The sequence below is a fragment of the Sabethes cyaneus genome, chromosome 2 (assembly GCF_943734655.1).
Source record: "Sabethes cyaneus chromosome 2, idSabCyanKW18_F2, whole genome shotgun sequence".
Classification (NCBI taxonomy): Eukaryota; Metazoa; Arthropoda; class Insecta; order Diptera; family Culicidae; genus Sabethes; species Sabethes cyaneus.
Genome location: NC_071354.1, coordinates 34,295,369 through 34,321,583, shown reverse-complemented (window position 1 = coordinate 34,321,583; position 26,215 = coordinate 34,295,369).

The following is a 26,215-nucleotide window of genomic DNA, read 5'->3' as shown; positions in this document are numbered from 1 at the left end:
ATTTTTCTTTTCTTCTTCATCTTCGTCCTTGATTCTATTCGCGGGCGGGAGTGCGAGCCCTCGCGGGTAATCGTTATCAGCAACTCGGGTTGCAATGCCGACCGTGCCTATCAACTAAATACATACTCGCAAAAACTCGTCGCAGTGCATGAATAAATTGACTCGTATCATATTGGTATTGCGTAATACCATAATAAAACTAGAAATGATCATTAATACCGCAATAAAACCATTGTTAAATTCAAATAAAACCAACCGGTTTTGGAATTGTTAATTGACCAAAAATAGCAGCTCAACGTTGGTTCTTTGTATGTAACGGGCCTTGCAGGCCACTAACAACTAAAGCAACGAATGACATAGCAAGTAATTCAGATTGAAACGATCGGTCACGGGATGCCCGATAAACTGGAGACCAGCGACCGAGTGAGACGACGGAATTACATTATACAGACCTTATCATAAGATGTCGGGCCAACTAAGTAAGTAAGATGCATTTGTACAGTTTGGGAACACATGGGAATTAAGTTGTAAATGCTACAACATATCGAGCAAACGTCATAAATATCACTGAATGCCTTTAGTACACGTCCACCTTCATTCTGATAGCTTGCTGCATTTTCAGATGCCCACTTAAAGTAGGTAGTTTAGCGACTGTTGAATTTTAAAACCTATTTGAAACTTATCCGATACTGTATGACCAATAGTTTCGTATTACAGCTGTCATTATTAGTCGGCATGCGCCTTGATTTCTTTCTTCAAACAATTATACTGCATTACATTCGAAGTTAAACACACTAAATGAGCCATTTATAAGAAGACATGTGACAACTAGGAACCTCAACCAGTCACAGTAACCTACTAAGCTCACGGTGAAGTGTTCCGATTGTCATCGATATTCCCCGATCGAGCGAGGGTTGCTACTCGTTTGCATACCTGTTTCGAAGTGTTGCTATTTTAATTTGAACTTGATTGAGGCATTTTCAAGCGTGAGAAACCGCAGTTTTTCCCTTTTATTGAATGTCGACTATGTCTCTTTGACTATGTCGTTCCATCGGCGTCGCCACCGCCGCCGGTAATAATCTCTTAACCGGAGCACCGTTCATATAAATAAACGCTAATGATTATGTTTCTATAAACTGCATCAGTAAACGCGACGAAATTGTCTGCTGTTCGTTACACTACAGGCCTTAGCCTGGCCTAATCGGGCAGTCTGATTCACTTTTGTTCACCTACGTCAACCTCCTTCCTTCCTCCTCCTCCTGCTGCCCTGCAACAACCGTTAACAGTTGTAACGCCATGCTAATGTCAGTCATTCAGGGCAAATCTTGTCTGTGGTCAGTGTATCTATTATTACTGGCATACGAGACAGCCGGTGAAAGGCACAGGCGGAGCGGAATGACTGTCATTATTATTGTTATTATACTGGCAAATGGGGCTGTCGGATTGGAATGTTTCCACTGTTTACGCACCCACGAGAAAGGGAGCGGATAATCTGAACGGCTGGTTCCCTAACCTAAGGCACCCTATCTCTACCCTTGACTGTCAGTGTATGTTGAGCATATGTGATGGCGACCGTGGCGGCGGCGGCGGCGAATGTTAGTCGAATCAATCGACACAATCAATGGCGACGAGGAAGGAAAGGATTGGGTGCAAATCGTTGTCCTTGAGTCGATGTCGATTCATCGGGTCGGTCTGCCTACTTGGATGGAAACCAGTTCATGGAAGAATGATTTTCGCTCGGTACGGTGCGTCGCGTCGTGAAAGGAGCTTCACGATCGATAAGTGCCACCGCGGCCACCGTTCACTCGCTTTATGATTTGGCCGATACACGGTCAAAGGTCAGCGCAAGAGCGCACGGTTATTCACCAAATTGGGCCACCCAAGATCATCATCAGCCGCTTCCATATTCCACGTGTTAGAGCATCCCTTTTAAGGATCAACCGTAATTGTAATGTATCCTCCGTTCAGCAGAACAAATTCGGAAATTCAACTTAACCTCTAAAAGGCCGACAGTGCTAAATCAAGGGTAAAATATGTTTCTTACTTTTTCCGTAGTGAAGTGCAATAGCTATTGACTGACCACAAGCGTCTCCTAATAAATTATAACAAAGTACCACCACCGAGGGATGGCTGGATGAAATGAATGCCGATGAGCCGCTAACACGGGGGCTAACAGTGCGGGGTCGATAGGTACCAATTACCTGTACCGTGATTGCTAATTAAATTAATTCAGTCTGAATAAAATTACTGCACCTTATGCCGCTGTTGCCGGTTAGGTACCGTGGAAGTGGAAGCAACCGACAAGTAAGTAAGGATCGATGCGAGTCCGAGAGTTTGCCGCAAGCCGTTGACGAAGACAAGTACCTACTAGCCGGTACCTACGAACAAATCATTTGCCTTCGTAATGTGAGAATTTATGGTTGCTTACAATCCGGTCAGTAACCGGAAGTTTCCTTAACATGAGTACTTCCAATCAAGGATATCAACTAGAAATATTTCATAGATTGTTCATGCTTAACATAATACAAAGAAAGCAAGTCTGAAGACGTAATATTGTAACTCATATTTTTATATAAATCCAAGAATATATTTTAAGCATTTGTTTTAATTAGCATTAAGCATTAAGGTATGTTGCTGCTTCGTCGTAATTGCCTATTCCCGTCCTATCCAACACAAATTATTAAAAATATCAACATTTTTATGACACACACATGCAAAACTAGTTATTCCCTAATAATTTAGTTTGTTGTCTATCATACGCGATCAATCAAAGTGAGCTGAGATCTATTTAAATGCTTTTTTTTGCATTAAACAATTACTACTGTGTTACCTGACTCACTGCGAAATGCGTTGTATTCGCGGTATCGTGTTGGTTCGAAAGGTTTCGAAAAATATCGCCCTTGTATCGAAAATATCGTTAATTTTGATCACTAAAAATAACGTACTTAAACGTTATATTTCATGTGCCAGTAGTACGCAATAATTGTATTGTGAAACTGAATTGTTATTTATGCAACTTTTTACAAATTAAATGCAATAACAAAAGCACAACTTACAAAAAATCGTTTGTTATCGATATTAACTGCATATGCGTTATAAACGAATAAAGCGCATGGTTACGTTTTATTTCAATAATACGCATATTCGCAGTGAGTCAGGTAAAACAGTAGTAGCCAAATTTCCTACGTTTTTTCGTGCGACGAAGAAGAAAATGTCGACTGTTCGTTTTAATTTCCGTCATCTTCTATATAAAAATGGATTTCTGTCTGTCTGTCTGTCGGGATGTTCTTTATAGAATCAAAAACTACTGAACCAATCGGCGTGAAAATTTGCATGTAGAGGTTTTTGGGGCCAGGAAAGGTTTTAGTGATGGTTAGAGACCCCTCCCCCCACTAAGAGGGGGGGCTCCCATACAAATGAAACACAAATTTCCTCATAACTCGAGAGCTAATCAAGCAAATGGAACCAAATTTGGCATGTAGGTGTTTTTGGAGACAATTTTTTTTCTATGATGAACTGGGACCCCTCCCCGCTTTAGGAGGGGGGGCTCCTATACAAATGAAATACAAATTTCCTCATAACTCGAGAACTAATTAAGCAAATGGAACAAAATTTGGCATGTGAAAGCTTTCGAGGGCAAGAATATTTTCTATGGTAAATTGGGACCCCTCCCCACTTTAGAAGGGGGGGCTTCTACACAAATGAAATACAAATTTCCTCATAATTCGAGAACTAATCAAGCAAATGGAACCATATTTGGCATGTGGGTGTTTTTGGAGGCATCCATTTTTTCTATGATGAATTAGGACCCTTTACCTTTTAGGAGGGGGGGCTCCCATACAAACGAAATGCACATTACCTCATAACTCTAGAACTAATCAAGCAAATGGAACCAAATTTAGCATGTGGGTGTTTTTGTAGGCAAGAATATTTTCTATGGTGAATTAGGATCCCACCCCACTTTAGGAGGGGGGGTTCCTTTACAAATGAAAAACAAATTTCCTCATAACTCGAGAACTAATCAAGCGAATGGAACCAAATTTGACATGTAAGTGGTTTTGGAGGCAAGATTTTTTTATGGTAAATTGAGACCCCTCTCCTCTGTAGAAAGCGAGTTATCACCCATCTCCCCTTTAAGAGGGTGGGCTTTCATACAAATGAAATGGAAATTTCCTCTTATCTCGAGAACTAATCAAGCAATTGGAACCAAATTTGGCATGTGAGAGATTTTTGAGTCATGAATTTATTTTATGATAGTTAGAGACCTCTCACCCCCGTGGTAGGGGGATATGGATTCTCATACAAATAAAACAGAAATTTTTGCGAAACTCAAAAACTAATCGAACACGAGAAATTCGAGACTCTTCCATAAAACATTAATCAATAACAAGACCACAAAAGCTATCTATAGTAACACTAGATCATTCAGGACGAGACGGCCGCGAGTGTTGCCGGTGACTCACCGTCGGAAGCGCCAGTCACTGGGGGGAGGCAACTCCCCGCAGAAATCACTACTGTCTAGGTTTATTTGTTTTCCTAGGTCTACCTGGGTTTCCTGGAACGAGCGACAGCGAGTAAGGAGAGGATCGCGAAATGGTACTTTCCACAAAAAAGTTTACCGTGAAATGGTACATTCCGCTTAAGGTTTTTCGCAAAATGATCTTCGGCGAAATGTTGTACAATCATGGCGAATATTACTATCCGCATTCCGGTTATGCAATGAGGGGACAGGGGAGTTGTTTTCTACTTTATTGTGAGGAAAAATTGTAAATTTGTATATTAAACTACCCATTCCTGGTAACTAATAAGCATTAACATAAGCAGCAAATCAGCGTATCTGGCATTTTACACTGCACGTTGTTGTATATTAGCTTTTTGACTGCATAGGTGTTGTAAATTGGCATCCAAAATTGTATTCAAATTATTCGTGTCGGTAATTAGCTGTAAATTAGCATTGTCAGCACTATAAGAAGGTCATCAGTAAAGTAGCTGTATATTTTGCCAAAATAGCATTTAAGTAGCATTTAAGGCGACTTAAATGCTTATTGGCCTACTTTTGAATAGCATTGGTGATGCTTATTGGTTACCTGGGATGCTTTAATAGTTACATAACTGCCAAAATGAATCATCTAAGGTTGAACTCCTCAGAAACTTGCAAAACTCGAGATTATGACAAAGATCATCCGAGATTCATGATTTATGTACAACACAGGTTAATTTGTGGCAATACGAAGTTTGTCGGGTCAGCTAGTTCATAAATAAAAATAACTCACGCAAGGCATTGTCGTTACTCTACAGCCAGGAAAACTTGCCTGACCTGCAGAAATATTGCAGAATAACATTTGTCATGCCGTCCTACACAAATAAATCGCGTTAGCTTCGTAAACATTGTTGTGATTTTTAGTTCGGACGATGAAAAATTTTGATGGACGGATTTTAAAACGGTACGACGAATTTAAGAAATAAAGTCAGTTACGTAATTTCAATAATATGGTTTAATAATCGCTTTTACGTGATTTCAAAGTTCACGGATCGGAAGGTAAGTGTGTTTTAGTCAAATCAGCACAAGAACTTTTGGAGTATTCAATAAATCCATCCAACAAATGATCAAAATTAGAATGACTTTACTTACTACGACGGGAATTAGAAATAAACCCTATTATCCTATGTTCTGCGTATCATGGGGATCAAAAATCGAATAAATATGCCACATTTGTTAAATGATTTTGTTCACGTAAGATGAAGCGTTGCCAGATTGTACTGAGGAAAAATCCGCAATTTTACCATTTGTGTTTGTATCACCGAAGAAACAGTTGAATAATTCTCGCTGAAACGAGGCCACTGGAACTTTTGCACTTGATTAGTTGAAAATGGCTGAAAAATAAGAATTTCACTTTTAATACCTCGAAACAGTGGAACCCCCGTTCGCCAAGGTGCCCGAAAGTTTTAAAAAAAGTTGAATTTTTAGCAAACCTTGAGATTAATATGAAGTCATATTCCCTAAATTTGCAATGAAATAACTGAAAAATAGCATGGTGCTGTAAAGAAGAAGAACAGGGTATTTAAACGGAATGAAATTTTTTAGGCGGCCACCTTGGATTTGGTCGCCATATTGCATTTTATCAAAGAATCACCGTTTTCGCCATGAGCCCCCAACCGATTTTCATTTTAAAACCTTTGAAAAGCTAAGAAAAAATCTTAAAATGAAAAGTAGTTGGGGGGCTCAAGGCGAAAATGGCGATTTTTCGATAAAATCCAATATGGCGATCAAATCCAAGATGGCCGCTAATTTTTTCATTTAATTTAAAAGCCCTATCCTTCCTCTTCATAAAACCGTGACATTTGTTGTTTATTTTATCGCAAATTTTGAAAATGTCATAATAATTATATGAAAATTGTAAACCTTGTTACAGATAATTGGTTGTTTCATTTAGTTAATGGTATTGTAAATTGGTGTAGCTAAGAAAATTCCCTAGGAGAGGCCTAGGGGGTGCCTTCCAAAAAAATGATTTTCGACCTGGCCGAGCCATTCTGCACGTGGAGCCCTCTTGTTCCTGGTGTCAGTGGGGTTGTTGTAGAGAACTATTTTTGTCGCATTGTCGTACAGCATCCTTACGGCATGTTTGGACCACCGTAGCCTACCGACTTTCGTCAGATGTGCGATGAGAATCTCTCGTGTGGCTCGTGATTCATACGCCTTCACTACCCTCCGTTTTTAGTTTGTACTCCGCCAAATATCGTCTGTAGTACTTTCCGCTAGAACACGGCAATGGCGTGTATGTCCTCCATGAGCAGCATCCCGGCCGGCTTCAACTGCATGAAGAACTACCGATCTAATAATGGTTTTGTACATTGTTAGCTTCGTACGGCGGCTATCGTAGCTCCTTGATCGTAATGTTCTGCGTCACAAAGTTTTTGGTTATGAGTTGGCTACCCTTGTAAAAATTGTGCTTCTCGTTTTGATACCCACCCGTCACCCTCTCAAGAACGATGTTGAACAGCATGCAGGATAAGCCGTCACCTTGCCTCAACCCTCACTGCGTCTCGAATGGACTCGAGAGTCCCTCCGCGATGCGCACGAAGCACACACTCGATCCAATGTAACTCTGATCAGTCACGTCAGTTTATGCGGAAAAATTCCAATGTTTTACTTCTCATTTCTATTTCGTGCTAGAAGCGTCAAATCAATTCGTACACTCATTTTTCGAGTTTTTCTGGCTATAGAGCCCACAGACGATTGATTTTATAAAAAAATATTAGCACGTGTCCTACAAATTATTTTTTGCCTCCCGATTTTTCAAGCCAAGGAAATTGCCAAGGGGGAGGTGACAAAAACTTTAAAAATGATTTGTAATGGCCTTATCAAAATTCGAGTAAATATTTTTTTCTCAGAATAAATATTCTTGCTGTCAAATGACTCAACGATGAATTAAGCTAAACGATCCGTACAGATCATGACAAACAGTGATTCTTTAGCGTTGATCATAAGATTTTGTTCTCTAAACCGTCGTCGAACAGCAGTCGATCCTAGTGTTACATTTTGCCTAGCTGTGAGAAAAAAAGTCACACATATTGTTTGTATTGCGATTCATACGATGCACACAACCAATCGTCTGATTTCCAATATTTCTCAACGCAATCATGCAATGAACATGATCTGACATGAGGTTTGTCATAATCTATATGGATCGCGACAAAGTGTTTGTCGCTTACAAGTAGTGATCTTGATAGCTAGAAGCGATTTTTTGCCATCCCTGGCTGTGATCGTTCTGCTCGTAACAGTGACAAGCGCAGTTTCGGTGGAGTACTGATTGATATCTCTCGGCAACACCCATGTGCCCTTCTTACGTCAGTGAATGGAAGTACCATAGAGCAGGTTTGTGTTACTGCAAATATTCGCGGCTTGAAGATCCAGTTAAGCGCCATATACATTCCACCCGACAAAAGCCAAGATACTGTTGTGGTCGAGTCGCATGTTTCTTTCATTCGTGAGTTGTGTGAAAAAACCGCTCAATTGAAGCTATCCTGGTTTGCGGTGATTATAATCAACCACGTATTACCGTTGTTGATTTCGTTGTCGGTTATCTCGAGAATCACTCGCTACCCGAAATTGAACACCGACAATTGAACTATCGCAAAATAGATTTTTACTTGCTCTCACAGTATTTACTTTACACAGTAAGGTTTACTTGGCATGAAAGAGTTAGATGACATGGCGAGTTTATTCTGTGACACTATCACCCTGTGGCTCCGATCTAACTTATCGTTTGTTAAGCAACATCGCTCACCGCTATGGGGTACTAGTCGTTTACGTTCATTAAAAGGAGCACGTAACGCTTACCTTCGTAAGCATCGACAACGTAGATCCGCAGAATCGAAACGTGAATTCAAGCGGACTAGTGACCAATATCGCCAGCTCAATGCTTCTCTGTACAAGTCTTATTTTTTCCGTGTACAAACTGGCCTGCGATGGAACCCAAAAGATTTTTGGGGTTTTGTCAACTCGAAACGCAAAAGCGCTGCTATTCCTGGTTCCTGCTAATATCTATCTTGACGGATCCGAGGCGCGTTCCGTCACGGACTCCTGTGAAATGTTCGCATCTTTCTTCTCCTCTGTGTCCGCCAATACGTGTGCTACTGATGCTGAAGCTGAATCGGCTGCGGTAAACGTTCCCGAAGGACTAGTTGACCTGGACACCTTTGAAATTACCCCAATAATGGTTGTTGAAGCAGCGCGTAAGTTGAAGCGATCCTTCTCCGCTGGACCCAAGGGAATTCATGCTGCTATTTTTTAACGCTGCGCATCAGAATTATCTATGCAACTGTGTCGCATTTTCAACAAATCCTTAACGCAAAACAAATTTCCTGGTATCTGGAAACAATCCTTCATGCTCCCCGTCCATAAGAGGAACGGAACTACAGAGGTATCACAAGCACCAGCACGGGTTTATGCCTGGGCGATCGGTCTCAACTAACCTACTCGATTTCGCCTTCACGTGCATTGTGCTACTCGAGGAAAAAGCACAAGTGGACGCAGAATACACTAACCTGAAAGCTGCATTTGACCGCATCGACCACCGTATCCTTCTACGAAATCTTCAGCAGGGGGCCTCACAGCGGCTATTGTCGTGGGTTAGTTCATATTTATGCGACAGAGTCTTGCAAGTCAAACTAGAATCTGCCGTTACATCTGTGTTCACTAATAAATCTGGTGTCCCTCAAGGAAGCAACACGGGACCTTTGCTCTTCATTCTATTTTTCAACGACGTGACTACACTGCTTGAAGCCGGATGCCCTTCACCTTCACTATTTCCTTTAACCTTCACCATTCTGCTATTATTTCGAAAGCATCTCGACAGCTTGGGTTTATTGCCAGGATTGGGAGAGATTTCAAGGATCATCACAGCCTAAAATCGTTATACTGTGCGTTAGTCCGTCGTGTGCTTGAAAATGCAAGTATGATCTGGTAGCCCATTCGGCTTACCTGGATATTAAGAATCGAGCGCATTCAAAGAAGATTCATCCGTATGGCTTAGACTTAGACACTTTGGAATGGCGCCGTAAAGTTCAACAGGCAACGCTAGTGGCAAAAATACTTAACCATGACATTGATTCACCGACCTTACTGACAAAACTAAACTTTCGTGCATCGCAAAGACATTTACGCACTACGGCGCTATTGCATACCGAGTTTCATCGAACCGCGTTTGGGTACCATGAACCAATGGCTGCATGTATTCGGACAATCACGCAGGCTGAAGGACTGTTCGAGTTTGGAGAATCTACCGGAAAATTTGTGCGAAAATTGAAGCGAACTGATTGGATATAATATTAATTTGTTGACTTGTGCTATATTTTTCATTAAGATGGATATAATTTATAATAAATAAATAAGGCCATTGCAAATTATTTCTAAAGTTTTTGTCAACCGCCCCCCCCCCCACTTGTAGGATTTGAGTTAGTTTTTTTATAAAATCAATTGTCTGTGGGCTCTATAGCCTGAAAAAGTCGAAAAATGAGTGTAACGCTTCTAGTATGAAATAGAAATGGAAATTCGTACAGTGGAATTTCCGAAAACCGGCCAAAAAAATTTTCTTTCCTTTTTGTCTCTTTTTCGTATATTTTTGCTTGGAAAATAATAACGTATATATTAATTGCAAGAATAGATTTGGTTTTCACGTTTAAATTTTAAGTAAAAATGCCTAAAATCCATATTTTTTTTGCTGGATTAAAAACTTCTCTTTGTTTTTTTTTCACTCCCCCCTTCAGTGGCCCAACCCCGGAGGGACAAAAAACTTTTTAAAACATTTGTAATGGCCTAATAAATAAATAAGTAAATAAACTAATGATAGATACGTAGTTCGATCTCGACGTGAGATCTTCTTCATAATCTTTCTTAATTTTTGTTTTCTTTCTATTCTTTCAGGTATTCTACAAAGACGCTCAAATAAACAGTAGTTAATTTGCTTATGCATGCCGCATTGGAACATCTTTACTGCAACTGTGGCTCATCGTATTAGGCCTACGGAGTGCTTTATTTCATGTTTGAACAACATGATTTTCAAAGTTCATATATCACACTCAAACTATTCGAAGCTCTCAAAAACAAATCGAAAGGAAACAGTTGGAGTACGGAAATAATTTTCGCTTTATTGTACATTGATCAACACCGTAACCATTGGAAACGATCAAAACTGTATTTTTCTTTATAAATTTTCTAAATTGTTTCTACCGACCACCCGAATTACAACGTACCCATGAAATTCCTACAACATCCAAACCACACGTTACATAACTTCTCCATTATCGGCACCCCTTGGAAAACCACTTTCCATACACTGCAGTTAACCATTTGACCGCAATCATGTTTTCTTTTATGTTCTGAGCCTTTCGAAACATGCTCCGTGAACCTTGTGACATTTGCGTACGGGTTAGAATATCGATCCTGAGCCGAGCAAGCACCACACCGATCCCAGACAATTTTTCCCAGACACTCTCACAAAGAGCTTCGAAGAAGCTTGACTGATCGGAACACTCCTCGCATTCTGCAACACACCGTGCAAAGCCAAAATGCCAAGCCCGTTTCGTCCATTAGATCCAGCAAACACAAAGCCTAACCGACAGCCAGCGCTAGAACAATTTGTGCCGCGCGTGTTCACCAAACTCGACGTCGGTCGTCGTCGTCGTCACTGATCGGTCCTTGCCGCCGTCCATAACGGGCGCAAGAGGAGACTTCTCCTCGTACAAGGGAGCTTCGAAGCCGGTGAATTATGGTGCACGATCTCGGCCACCAAATGGACCGAACCATATTATTAATTACGAACCCATTGGAATTACACGAGAACAGAGTCAGCAATCGGTACCCTTCTGCGATTATTTCGGGACAACGGAACAACCAACGCCGGAATGAGTCAGATCTTACTGTCTGCAGACAGTGTTTGCACCGTACCGTGACTTGATTTGCATGGCGTTGCAAATCGCACAGCGCAGTCACAGTCGCAGCCGCGCTAACATAATTTTGTTGCTTAACTGCCACGGCTTACAGGCTAGTAATTAATTATGACGCAGTGGAGGGGACCCTAGCCTAGCGTAGCTAGCGTAATTGTCTCAAATCGCGATCAAAAGCTCAGATCATGAGACCTCCATCGCACCGTGATGAAGGCAGACAATGTGATCACTAACCAAAGCTGTAGTGTAGTTGAGGGAATATTTAAGGAAACACAACGTCTTCAATGCACTTGCGACGATGATTTCATGCATTTTGTTTAGCTTTGTGTGCATTTGCATGCAGCGAAAAGTACGTCCGCCCGCGCACACGCGGGTTGGTGGACCTTCAAACGCGCGATTCATATACAATTATGCAGAGGTTTTCTAGGTAGGTATTTTGTTTTGCATCATGTCACGCGATGCATTATTCATGATAGGGCGGATTTGGTGATGTGTACACAAATTCTATTACGAATTCTGTCACTTTGGAAAGCGACCCTTGCAAGACAGTTCCGTTGTTGCGCAGGGCTTCAGCAGAAGTGAGGTTACTTCATGGGTGCGCTGAGGTGGCAATCTGTTGAGTTGCATTGTTTGTTAATTGGAATCCAGTCCTGCAAGACTGGCTGTAGTTGTGGTACCGTTGAGCTTTTTGTAGGAAATGACGTGTCGAGTACAATTAAAGCTACGCATCCATACCAATGTTGCCAAATTACGCGGAGTCTGCATTGATGAATTATCAAACCACCTTACTCTATTAATGTTGAATAATTTCGTCATGATTCACAAAATCAATGTTTCTACAGAATCGATTTAATCTTTCTGTAAATAAAATGGTACTGACTCAGCGATGACTGAAAGCTAAGATCATTCGGAAATGAGGTACATTCTTCAATTTGGTAATAGCGGTGTCTCTAGTGGTTAGATATGCAAGCTGTTGACAGCATTTCGTTAACTGTACAAGTAATTATTGTGATGTGCGGTTTCAAACTGTACGCTATTCGAAATGCCTAGTTGTTTTTTCATCCGGACTGGGTATAATTTCAACTGCTATTTTAAAACAGCACTTCAAGATTCTCTGGTATTTCACAGAGCTCCATCTTCAATTTATCGCTCCAGTAACCGTACTTTCCAACTTCTTGGAAACAATCATGCATGAAACAATCATACATCACCAATCTATAAAAAGCAGGACAATTGTAACATAACTACAGAGGAATAGCTGTACGTTGTGTGCCAAATCTAAGGTATTTAAAACCATGCTGAAAGATATGCTGTTTACAGCCTGTCGAGTTTAGTTTGGTAAGGCTTATTATTTGTTTTTACGCATGATTCTTTAGTTCAATATTTTATCGTTTTTACGGTGCTCTAAATCGTGTTGGCAATAACTTTTTTCGACTTTTCAACTGTCTGCTATACCTAATCAAAATTGCTTATGGCGAAAAGCTGTGAAAAGTATGTGGAAGTAATAGGCCGTGTGGTATTGATTGGGCTTCATGCGGTGGCTATTACGAGAATTTATTCCAATTTACTTGCTGTGGCATAACTCGACCGATGATTTGAAATGATATTCTCTAACTCGCTCTGGCTCTGTCACGGTTGTTCTGCTATTGTATCCTAGAATTAAGGTTACGTCATTAAAAACAGTATAAATAGCAAAGGTCCCATTTTGCTGCCTTGGGAAACACCACAGTTATTCGTAAACTGAGAAGAATTAAGGCAGGAATTGAGACGCACACGCAGACTTCTGACACGTAGATACGAGCTCAGCCATCTCTTTGAAGCTCCAAGTTGGTGTACATTTCTTAGTAGTATACCATGGTCAATACGATCAAATGCTGCTTTCAAACTAGTGCAGATTGCATTAAGTTGACCATGCTCCATGAGTAATACGCATGCAGACGCAAAATCAACAAAATTCATGCTAGTAGTTCGCCCAGCCATAAATCTATGTTAATCAGTGCGAGATATAACTTTTCGTTCGAGATAGGATAAAGCTGCTTACCACAAGTTCGATAGCTTCGAGGCGGCACACCGTGGGATGAAACCCAAATCTAGGTGGACAAAAGTAATTACGCTTAAACCGTTAGTCCTAGGTATAAAGTATCTTCGGAGAAAATTTGTTATTTCAACTTCTGCATTTTTTGCTGTATATGGCATTAGGGTGACCATCATAGTAGGCGTGTACAAAATATAAACTTTTTTATAGTTGAAATTAACTGAATAAAATGTTCCGCAAAGTTAAGGAACGTTAAATTTTGAGTAACTTTGCTAAAGAAATAAAAGCCCTATATTTTATGGTTGATGGACTGGAGTAATTTAAAGTTTTTTGGCCGGGGTGGACCTAAAAAATCCGTTTTTCCTTAATATCTGCTTTCGTGTTCATTTCTCACAAATCATGGCTTAGGAGCACTTTCACAGCCATTGAAAATACACATTTTGTTTGAAGAAATCAGATCGCTATCTCCTTCGGTTCTGAAGCTACAGACAGTTTTTCTAAGAAAATATGCTTTTTTCAAATGTCAATAACGTAAAAACTGCTCAAAAGCAGCACATGAAATTTTGTATGGATGTTTAGTAATATATTAGCCACCGAAATGAATTGAGATCGCATCGGTCCAGGTCGGCCCTTTTTTGCTAGACCGTATTGAATATGAAGTAAAAATTACCGTTTTACTTACCAAAATCACAATTTTTACGGCAATAAGATGGATTAAAAAACAAAAATTATTCTAAATATTTGTAATCATGCATAATCAACTAGTGAAGGTAGCTCCTGCTTTGTTTTTCGAGCAGAAACCCTACAGTACTCAGATCCGCTAATATCAAAAATTAGAGGCATTCCTGTTTGCAAGAAACGTGAATGGCCCCCAGAAGTTTTACCATTGTTAATCATACATCATATTAAATACAAAATTTAGATCATATTAAATACAAAAGTTAAATACAAATATTTAGAATTATTTTTGTTTTTTAATCCATCTTATTACCGTAAAAACTGTGTTTTTGGTGAGTAAAAGGTAATTTTTACTTCATATTCAATACGGTCTAGCAAAAAAGGGCCGACCTGGACCGATGCGATCTCAATTCATTTCGGTGGCTAATATATTACTAAACATCCATACAAAATTTCATGTGCTGCTTTTGAGCAGTTTTTACGTTATTGACATTTGAAAAAAGCATATTTGCTTAGAAAAACTGTCTGTAGCTTCAGAACCGAAGTAGATAGCGACCTGATTCCTTCAAACAAAATGTGCATTTTCAATGGATGTGAAAGTGCTCCGAAGGCATGATTTGTGAGAAATGAACACGAAAGGAGATATTAAGGAAAAACGGATTTTTTAGGTCCACCCCGACCAAAAAACTTTAAATTACTCCAGTCCATCAACCATAAAAATAGGGCTTTTATTTCTTTAGCAAAGTTACTCAAAATTTAACGTTCCTTAACTTTGCGGAACATTTTATTCAGTTAATTTCAACCATAAAAAAGTTTATATTTTGCACACGCCTACTATGATGGTCACCCTAATGCCATATACAGCAAAAAATGCGGAAGTTGAAATAACAAATTTTCTCCGAAGATACTTTATACCTAGGACTAACGGTTTAAGCGTAATTACTTTTGTCCACCTAGATTTGGGTTTCATCCCACGGTGCGGCATTCCCATGATCTTCACTTTTAAATACTAGAAACATGAAAGGTTCTTTCCAAATTCAAGGAAATTTACCTTGCAAAGCATCAATCAAAACGTGTGCTTCATTTTACGCTTGTCAAATATTCTGTAAAAGTAGGAAAATTTATTTTACGGTAGTTCAACGCTCTGTTTTTGATTGTAGTACTTTGCCTAGCAGAGTTAGCTATAATATTGTAATCAGCAGTCAATTCATTACATTAAAGGTGGCTGATAGCGGTGGATGGGAACAGTATAACTTAGAGTGGCAAACTCAAGTTGATATAACTTATAGTCATTTGAAAGCCGTTTTCGATTCCAGTTATACCATTCTTTTGAGCAAATGGGACGTACTTTTTCGCTGAGCTACCAGATTTTGTGGATGGTTTGAGCTTTTCGTACAACTTAGTAATTGTCGGTCTGCCACATTTACAAATATTTAGTTCTGGTGACTGGCGTGCCCAGGCTGGGGCACACTTGGGCTCGTGCACCACCTTCTATAACAAATTTAATTTGTAACAAAATAATTTCCCAAGGTGCAACCGGGAAGTCCGGAGTTGAATTGAATTATAAACGACAACAACATTAATTATGTTAAAAAAAGAGTCTGCCTGAAGTGCTATTTTAACTTTAATTTCAAGTCCAATTTAAGTCAATTTTCAAGTCCGATTTGAAGTTTAAATTCAAGTCTGTTTTCATGTCCAATCATAAGTTCAATTTTAAGTCCAATTTAATGTCCCATTTTAAGTCCAATTTCAAGTCTAAGTTAGTTCTAAATTACCTCCGATATAAGGTCCAATTTCAAGTGCAACTTGATATCCTATTTTAGGTTCAATGTAAAGTCTAATTTAAGGGCAATATGAATAATAATTGAGGTTCAATTTCAATGTCCCATTTAAGAGCGAATTTCTAGTCTAAATGAATTTCAATTTCATAACCGATTTCAAGCGCAATTTCAAATCCCATTGAGGTCTAATTTGAAATTAAACGTCAAATCAAACTTAAAGCTCAATTTCTAAATCTATTTTAAGTCCGATTTGATATCCAATTTAATGTCTCATTTTAAGCCCAATCCGAGTTGAATTTAATTCCAATTTCACCTCCGATCCGATCAAGTCCAATTTGGTCTGTTCAATTTATTGTCTCATGTTAAGTTCAATTCGAAGCCCAATTTAGTTCTATTTTCACTTCCGATTTGACGTCCAAGCTAAAGTACAGTCCAATTTCAAGTCCTATTTGAAGTTTGACTTTAAGCGCAATTTGATTGAAGTCCAATTTATAAGTTCTTGCCTCGGAAAGGCGCAGCAACCCAGAAGGGGAAGCTGCCAAAGCTCCGACTCCTGGTCTGGGAGTCGTGAAGTAGGCACGGAAGGCCTCTTTTGCTTCCGAGTTCCAGGGTGTTGTGGTCACGGAGGAGATTTCGTATGTGTGGATTGACCTATCACAAAACGTACCTTTTCTGGTTAGTTTATTCGACGTAAACGGAGGGGGTGGTTGCCGTCGTCTACACGTTGATTGGTCGTATTTGGCGTGGCCAGATTTCACGATGGTCTGGTTACGTCTAGTGGGCCGCAAAGCAGGTCACTCGACGCTTCGCTGAGTTTCGGTGAGGTTATGTTTAAAGCTGCTGACTGGATAACGCTCACCGTGATCCCGTTTCCACGAGATCGGTGTTTACGGTGTTGAATAATGGGAGTACCTGCGGCCCAGGAGTCCCCAAACTGTTGTCGTTATGGACCGGATAGTCCACGACGCTGGGCAATCCCCGAGTCGCTGGTGTGTGCATGCCGAGGATGAGATTAGCGGCTTTGGTATCGTCTGCTGCGATCCCGTTTTAACGGACTGGTTGTCCGCTGTGTTGATTGGGCCCTCCAGGGGAAATAGTCCAGTCCCAGAGGTTCAGTGATGACGTTCCAGCTCGTCGAAGAAGCTTGATAAACCCGAGCTTGTTTTAACGTGACCAAGCCACTCACTTAATAACGTCTCGCCCAAGCGAAAAAGGTGCGTTCGCTTCGATGTCTCGATCAGCACTCTTGAGCTGAGCCTCGGTTCGCCAGCTCGACATCGGCTTTTCGGTAAAACTCTCAACCCAGCCGACTTCCTGGCTCAATTCAACAGTTCAGTGGAATGGCTCACCGCCGCGCCCTCTGCATGTCGAAATGCCGAACGTGCCGTATTCACCACCCAATACAATCCGATTTTAAGCTATCTGTACATAATTAGGGCCCTACATTGCAACACAAAATAAAGTTACCGACGAACGGTAACAAATTACAGTCCAATTTCAAAGTCCCATTTCAAAGTCCCATTTTAATGTCAATTTTACAACCAACTTCAAGACCCAAACAGCAAAGGCTTCGTCATAAACCGTCTTTTAGACATTACCCTTCTCTATCGACTGACTTCGCAGCCGACTGTTTGCATATAGGACCATCACGGTTTTTTTTTGTTGTAGGAAGGTTTGACCACTGCGACCATTATTTTGATCTAGATCTATTGTGGTAACCATCACGGGGTTAGTGCAACGATCCTACCTGACTCCCAGCCGAGGTTGTAGTATAATATCTAACACTGAGGCTTATACAAATTTGAAAAAAGTTTATGTCGCCTCCCCCCCTTCAAAAATTTCCGAAATGAGAAGGGACAAAAAAAATCAAGTGTTATATTATTATGTTGCTACTTTTGTGAAAAGCAGATTTTTACAGTTCAACGAGTTTACATCTATAAATTATCCAATATGTGCAAAGCTAAAGCAGTTATCCCGTTAGTATTGACCAACTTTCTTTCATCAACTAACCATTATGGTTCCTGCTGTAAGTCACAGGCAACTATTTTGCGTTCGTCCGTTCGTTCTATTTTAATTCAACTTGTTTTAAAAGAACCGAATTAGATTGAGGCAAAAATCAATCAAGCAATATAGGGAACGGGAGGGTATTTTCAGCAGGTTTCTAAATTCAGCCTATTTGCCTTTTCTTTCGCTAATATAAGTAGGGTATTGTCGTTATCGTCGGGCCACTGTTATGCTCGGGCCATCACGATTTTACAGTTTTAGTAACTCATGATATCTATGATACAACCATTGTAAAACTTCTTACTGTGATAGCTAACTTTTCACAATATTGTGAGTTTCAATCGTATATTCAACACCCGTACTGAATTCAGTGACTAAATCTTACAGAAAAAAGTTTTTCAGGCGCAATGAACTTTTTTTCAAGAAATGATTCATGAAATGCAATAATCGAGATAAATTTGGAAAATGTATGAAGTGTGTTGTGCTGCATACGAAGACTATAGAAAAATCCCCTCCAGTAAGGTGTTTGGGAAGGCTAAGGTGAAATATTAGAAAAGCGCTATTTGTAAAGGTCGGGCCACTTGAGTAGTCATGGTTGGGCCACCATAATTTTTAGCGCAGAAGCGCAATAATCGCTAGAGAATGTCAGTCACGTAAAATGTGATGAAATAAAGCAAAATTAATACGATAAAAACCTAGATTTTTGTTGTTTTTTTTTCATTCACTTCGGAAAAGGCGATTGTAGCAATATTGATTTTACAAGATCGCCAATATTTCGCAAAAATGCAATTAAAAATAAGGCATTTGTACCTATATGAACCATTGTTCACGGAATTCATTCTTTTCATGACTCTTTATTGAATTTCAATACGTATGTCTTAGATTTTCTGCGGTGGCCCAACCTGTACAACATGGCCCGACTATGACAACATTTTTCGTCTTCACGTAAATGCCTATAACTTTTTTATTTTTTAAGCAATCAGTTCAAAACTTTCCGGAAATATACCTTATTCTTAGACCTTTGCAACGATGTATTTACATTTCCAAAATTCTTTTTGATACGAATGTTATGGGCGAATTCCAAAACGTGGCCCGGGGATGAACTTATGGCAAAGTCAGGCTACAATAGGCCAAGGTTATAGCGCCATATTTCGCTCTCTGAAAATAGATAAAACATACCAGCTACCCAGCAGAGCATCATAAGCATTAAAATAGAGCATTTTAAGCTTAGCCATCAAAGATATATAAAAATTATTCTGCAATAATTATGCGTGGCACTTGAAGTGTAGAAGTGTAGAAGTGTAGAAAATCCGGTCGCGTTCTTACGTAAAAATCGTCGTGCAATACTTGGTTCAGGAGCTTCGAATTCACGAAACAAGCGATGTCCAAGAAAAACGAAAACTTCTTGCTGTCTTTTGGGAAACAAGAGACTCCGAACTTGTCAAACATTGCCCTCGTGCCCAAATTCACCAACCATACCCGCATACAAAATCCCAGGCAACGCAGCTACCCGGCCCAAAACTTATATGGCGATTTTACATAATGTCCCGAACAATAAATTGGGTTTCCGAAAATGAAATCAAATTTTGTACTTATCTTTAATTATAGTCGGATTCGGTGATTGTGAGAAGCTTCTCAAAGAACTCGCTTGATCAACCTTATATACCTATTGCTCCGAGGAAGGATCGAACAACCTATATTCTTGCTTTTGAACAGATTCTAAGCTGATGCAGCTAAACAGATTAAATTACTGTCCTCAGATAAGTCTATAGATTTTCAGCTGCCATAAAAATTCACGTCCTTCCGTCAAATCAATTCCTACCAACGGAATGTTCTTATGTCCGATTTCCAATTGCAGGAAATTTTCGTGCTTCCCGTGTTCCTAGTTCGAAACTCAGCCACTGGTACTTTTAAAGCGTTGATTTCCTTAATCAATCTTCCAAGGTTCTCATTTTGAAACAAAATTCCATTTCATTAAAATCCAATTCCAAAATTCCATTTAGATTTGCACTAAACAAAAAACTGCACAAACACTTTTTCACGTCTCAAGAATAGATTCGGGTTTCACGATTTAACTTCAAGTAAAAATACCTAAAAATCTTAATTTTTTTTGCGTGATTGAAAAAATTTCTTTGTTTTTTTCACCCCCCCCCCCTTTAGTTGCCCGTACGTAGAACGTGCATACGTAGGACAAAAAGTTTAAAAAATATTTGTAATGGCCTTAAACTGTGCTATCACAATTTCGAGTTTTGCAAGTTTCTGAAAAACTCAACCTTAGATGATTCATTTTGGCAATATTTTATTTGTATGAGAGGAGGGGTCATAATTCGCCATAGAAAAAATTCCTACCTCCAAAAAACCCCACATACCAAATTGGTTCCATTTCCTTGATTAGTTCTCGAGTTATGAGGAAATTCGGATTTGATTTGTATGGGAGCCCCCCTCCTAAAGGGGGTACTGGTCCTAATTCATCATAGAAAAAATTCTTGCATCCAAAAACCCCATCATGCCAAATTTGGTTCCAGTTTATTGATTACTTCTCGAGTTATGCAGATTTTCGTGTTTTATTTGTATGGGAGCCCCCTGTCGTAAATAGGAGAGAGGTCCTAATTCACCATAGAAAAAAATCCCGCTACCAAAAACCATCAAATACTAAGTTTGGTTCCATTTGCTTGATTAGTTCTTGAGATATGAGGAAATTTGTATTTCATTTATAAGGGAGCCTCCGCTCTGAAAGGAAGGAGAGGTCATAATTCACCATAGAAAAAATTTCTAACACCTAAAGTCCCCACATGCCAAATTTGGTTCCATTTGCTTGATTAGTTCTCGAGAAATGGGAAAATTTGCGTTTTATTTATAAGAGAGCTCCCCCTCTTAAAGGGGGAGGGATCATAATTCGCCACAAAAAACATCCCTGCCTCCAAAAATCCCCTCATACCAAATTTGGTTCCATTTGCTTGAGTAGTTCTCGAGTTATGAGGAAATTTGGATTTCATTTGTATGGGAGCCCCCTCTCTATCCATCATAAGAACCTTCCCTAGCCCCAAAAACCCTACATGTAAATTTTCATGCCGATCGGTTCAGTAGTTTTTATTCTATAAGGAACATACAGACAGACAGAAATTAATTTTATAGGTATAGCTATCAAGTCCAATTTCGAGTCAAATTCAATTCTAATTTCAAGTCTGCTTTCAGGTCCAATTACAAGCCCATTAACTTGACTCCAACATCTAGTCTAATTTAATTCTAATTTACGTTCGACTTAAAGTGCAATTACAAGTCTAAGTAATTTCCAATTCCTGTTTGAAGTCCAATTTTCGGTTAATTCTAAGTCCAATTTTAATTAAAACGTCACGTCCAAGTTCAAGTCCGAATTCAAGTTTAACCCCAAATGCTGGAATTAGATATTGATCTAAAATTCAACTTTAAGTATAGTTTCAAATCCAATTAAAATTTCACGGGTGTTTTATGTAAAAAAGATCTAAATTTTGGAACTCTATATACTCCGAAATGCCTGGATGGTTCTGCATAAGGGTTGGCATAATAGAATCAGAACTTAAGGTGTTGACAAAAGAGGGAGGGGGTCATAATAGGGTGGGGTTCATAACAGGGGGAGGCTATAACACCGAAATGCTTGGGTAATTCTTCATCAAACTTGTCACAAATGTTCCTTGACATTAGAGCAATTCCAGCTCAACTAGCAACACGATTTGACTCGACTATTTTAGATTGGAATGAAATTTTACTAACGTGTTGGATACCAATTAAGAACTGAGTTTAGTGGAAAATGAGTTTTTGCATGGTACCCAACACATCAGGAAAATTTCATTCCAATCAAAAATAGTCGAGTCAAAAATGGCATGTTTTTCAGCGTTTTGAGATGGAATTGCTCATTAGGGAATCAGCACTGGGAAGTTGACAAAAACGAGGAATTCCTAAAAGGGGGGGGGGGAGAGATCTACATAAATAAAAGGGGCGTTGTGCAACTGACTTCAAGAAAAGAGGGGGTTCCACCGAATATATGATTAATAAACCTATGTTTCGTTTCCATTATAGCGTAAACCGATGCATAATTAGCTACGTAACAGAAGGGGGAGCTGACTGGGAAAGAACTGACATGTAAGGGGACGAGGAACGTGAGTATGAATGTATATTCCGCCATAACTCCGGAACTTCTGGACTGTTCGTCATCAAACGGCGTTTGCCAAACACATGTTTTTGGCATGATTCTTTTATGCCGGGTGGTTCGGTCTCTTATAAGGGGAGAGAAAGGTTCAAATGGGTAAAGGTGTGCGTTTCTCTTGCATTTGGAACGATAGCGCTTCTACAAGTTGTTTTATTTCTGGAAGGGGGAAGACAGTGGCCATTAAAAAGGGGGAGATTCAAAAACGTAAAATAGGCTTTCAGTCGATTTATAGGGATCACCGAGAAGAAGACAGATTCACAAGTGGTTGGGGGACAACGTGAGAGGAACTGACAAAGGGAGTAGACATATTCAAATGAAAAAAAGGTTTGGCTACTTGCATAATGAATGTTTTCGTTACAAAAACAGATGTTGATTTCAGATAATCGCCACCACCGCAATGTTTGTTCGATTTAATCGACGTTTTTCGGCGAAATAAGTATGAAGATTTTTAAATATCAGTTAGTCCGGAAGTTTCGAGCTACTGCTGGTCTTCGCTCATCAAAGATAAACCAAGTAGAACCTAATGGACGAAAAAGTTGTCCGCAGATGATGAGCGAAGACCAGCAGTAGCTCGAAACGTCCGGACTAACTGGTATTTAAAAATCTTCATACTTATTTCGCCGAAAAACGTCGATTAAATCGAACAATCAAAAACAGATGTACAAGTGACTGAGTGACAAACTCTTAACAGCTTCGAAAACGGAATGTACTGCATAGGCTCTTGGGTTCATGTTTAAGATCGCCAGTGAATTAACGGTCCACTTTGGCTCTAAAGCAATCTATTGCTGCTCTATTCTTCGAGGTACGCTGGAGTTTGCAAGCACTGTTTTTAATCTGTACGAGTCTACCTTGATTATTTTAAAATTGAAATGTGCTTTTTCGGTTTACCAGTGAATTTCTATTACTTTGGAATTTTACATCAAATGCATTCAAAGACCATAAAACTAAATTCCTCTATTTTCTAAGCAAGAAGTTTATTCAGTTATTTTTCAATTCAGTGTTAAACAGTAGACTTTATTAAAGCATTATTTAGCAGCTGTCGTCAGAGCTGATGGCTCAACCAGGCTCATCAAAAAAAGCTCATTTCAGTAAAACTTTACGGTAGATAAATTACAACGATAAAAAAAAATCATCTCCTAACCGAACAAACAAAACTTTACACCATTATGACCGGTGTGTGACACGGATTCACTCTCACGGAGAGATCCATCCGCCAGCAACTGCTCCGGTCGTTAGATGAGCAGCTAATGCTCAACATTTATTATAATTAGTATTACCCACCTTTGCTTACTACCTACACCTACTACCTACTTCAGGGAATGTCGTTGACGACGTGATCCAGCCCCGTGTGTCGAGTCGACTCGACGGTATCAAACTATGAAACCCCGTAACCGTCGTCGTCACGTCTCAACCAACAGTTGTGTTGTCACGTTAGAGTCGGCAATGTAATGGCAGTGGAAAACGCGGAAAGTTTTCCGCTCGCGCTTGTAATATGGTTGCGAAGTGATCCCTTCTGGCGCGAACGGAGGTGTGACAGGAAAGGTGAACATATTTACATAAAAAGCAATATTACAGTACAAATAGCGCTTAATATTATAAACACAGGTTGCCGCTTCTCGATCTCAGGTTTTTCCCTCCATCAGTCGGAAAATAAACGTTGCCCCGTGCCGTTGCACAACTTTATATTGAGCGGCCAGTGGATATGTTTTTTCCGGTGCGGGTTGCTTTCTTTGCAGGACGCCGAGGAGGCCAGAGTGCGCTGCGTGAGCAGGATGTTTTATTGCCAGGCTCGCACCACCGCCACCGTAGCAGAGTGATGCTGCTGCTGCTGCTGATGCTAATGATGAAAGATTGTGATAAGGTTTCGTCGCTGGCAATTGCATTGCACGGACATTGCATCGGAAGGGTCTTTTGATGTGTGCTGTGCTGCGTTCAGTGGCAGGACACCGAGAGTTTGACGACTTGGCGGAAAGCCAAACGTACTACCGAGCGACGACGACGACGGTTGACAGACTCGGTTGATGAGGTAAGTTCAGAGAACTGCAATGAGCAAGTGAAATTGTGCAGCTTCACGGATCCGTGCGCTGAATCAACCAACGCACTATCGGTTGAGCAGAAAAGGTACCTTTCCTTACTACAAGCAAGGCGGGTGAACCATTTCGCTGCTGGCTGGCATGGTGAGAGACTGACGTGAAAAGATTATTACATAGTTTCCAGGAATGGTGCTAATTACTGTCGCTTGCTCGGGACGAATGAGTGGTAATTTGAAGAGTATTATATTTTAATTAGGATCTTCATAGTTACAATGTTGTGTAATGTGGAGATTGTACACTTGGCGTGTTATTTATGGGCCAACCATGAACTGGTTGATAAGTTTTGCGTAACATTTCGTTGAGAGTGAACACACCTGTTGACAAGTGGGTCACGCGAGTCTGACATTTCTATCAGCACCCGGAAAAATCTGAATATGTAAGACGAAGGCCGACCGGCGCAGTCTGGCGCCCCCTAAATGGAGCAACTCGATCCCATTCAATTCAATTGGATTATGCGATCGATTTAATTTCGATTCGAGGGCTAATTGAAATGTTTTTATTTTTCAATCGTTGGTTGATGAAAAGGCACTCTATTGGAAAGCATCGTGCTTACGCACGCACGTTTGGCGTCTACACCAAAGCATAGAATAGCCTGAGTCGAGAGGCCTTTCAGCGTGGGTGTCAACTCAATCACGAATCAACGAGCCGAAAGGGTCACTTTATATGGAAATGGTCAATCATCCATTAGCAGTCACCATGAGTAATCTTTAATTTTAAAACGGCAGCAAATGTGTCTATTGTTCAACGCAGACCGAAGCCGATCAGGACCGAGTCATTAGAAGCCTTTCTGGAATTCATTTATCACAAATGTTACGTTTTCAATTTATCTTGCTTGAAGTGGATTTTCCTGCTGGAGTAGCCGGCCACTTCGAAGAGCACACGTTTCGAGAAGCCCATTTACGACCTGCAAAATGCTTTAAATTAGCATTCCATTCACACAAAATGCTGTCCTTTCTGTTGTTGCTGCTGCTGCTGCTGACTTGGCAAGACTCATCGCACGTTCGTCTTTCAGTGCACTTCTCGTTGTAATTTAGCACTCCTCCTCGGGAAGCTTTTATTTATAACCATCGGACCGTATCCCACAAAATAACCTAATAAATATACAACACACACACATCTATTCACCTTTCTTGGAATAGAGTACAGACCGAGCCTCTTGAGCCTGAACTGAAACCGGTCCGGTCCTTGTGGCAGCCAGCAGGCCGGAGCAAACCTGTGTCCGAGCTAGAAATCCCCCAGAACCACACAGAAGCTTTACGGGCATCATTCGAAAATACACAGTAATAGTAGTAATAATAATAATCCTCTTTCTTTGACAAAGAGTGAATGATGGAAGCTTGCCGGTTGAATGCATCTGTTAGGGAAAGCACCTGAAGATTAGATGTTGGCTATAGTGGCAACTATTGGGCTTCGCACTATCCTTCGTAACGTGTCACAGGTACACTGAGGCAGTGAATCTGTAAAATATTTGGACAAAATCTTTTTAATAGTTCCTAAGTGTAAATCAATTAACACGGCGATAAATGTTTATTTTTTAATGTGCGCATTTTGTCAATTTCGTCAATCGTGGTTTAAAGATCAGTGAAATTTTATTACTATTGTTATAAAAAATGTGTCTGCAGTTCATTTGTATGGATTCAATGTTGGTTGAAATTTGTGTTGGAAAGGTATTTGTTCGAATTATCCTAAATTTTTCAACTGTCCCTTCAACAAAAACAATACGTTCGCAGAACCTTCAACACATAATGTGGAACCTTTCCGTTCAGTTAGTGGCCTTGAACGATTACATTAATGCTCTCTTTATGGTTCTATGGTTGCATGCAACTGTAAAGTTTCAGCATGTTGTAGCATTATTGATTTATTTATTCATTCAAATAACATAAGTAAGGCCATTACTTAATGGTGTGGTTACGCGGCTAGCCTCGCAAGTTTGAACTTTGCAATATTCAACAACTTAAAACATATGTGCCATCTACGAACGAAGCAAATG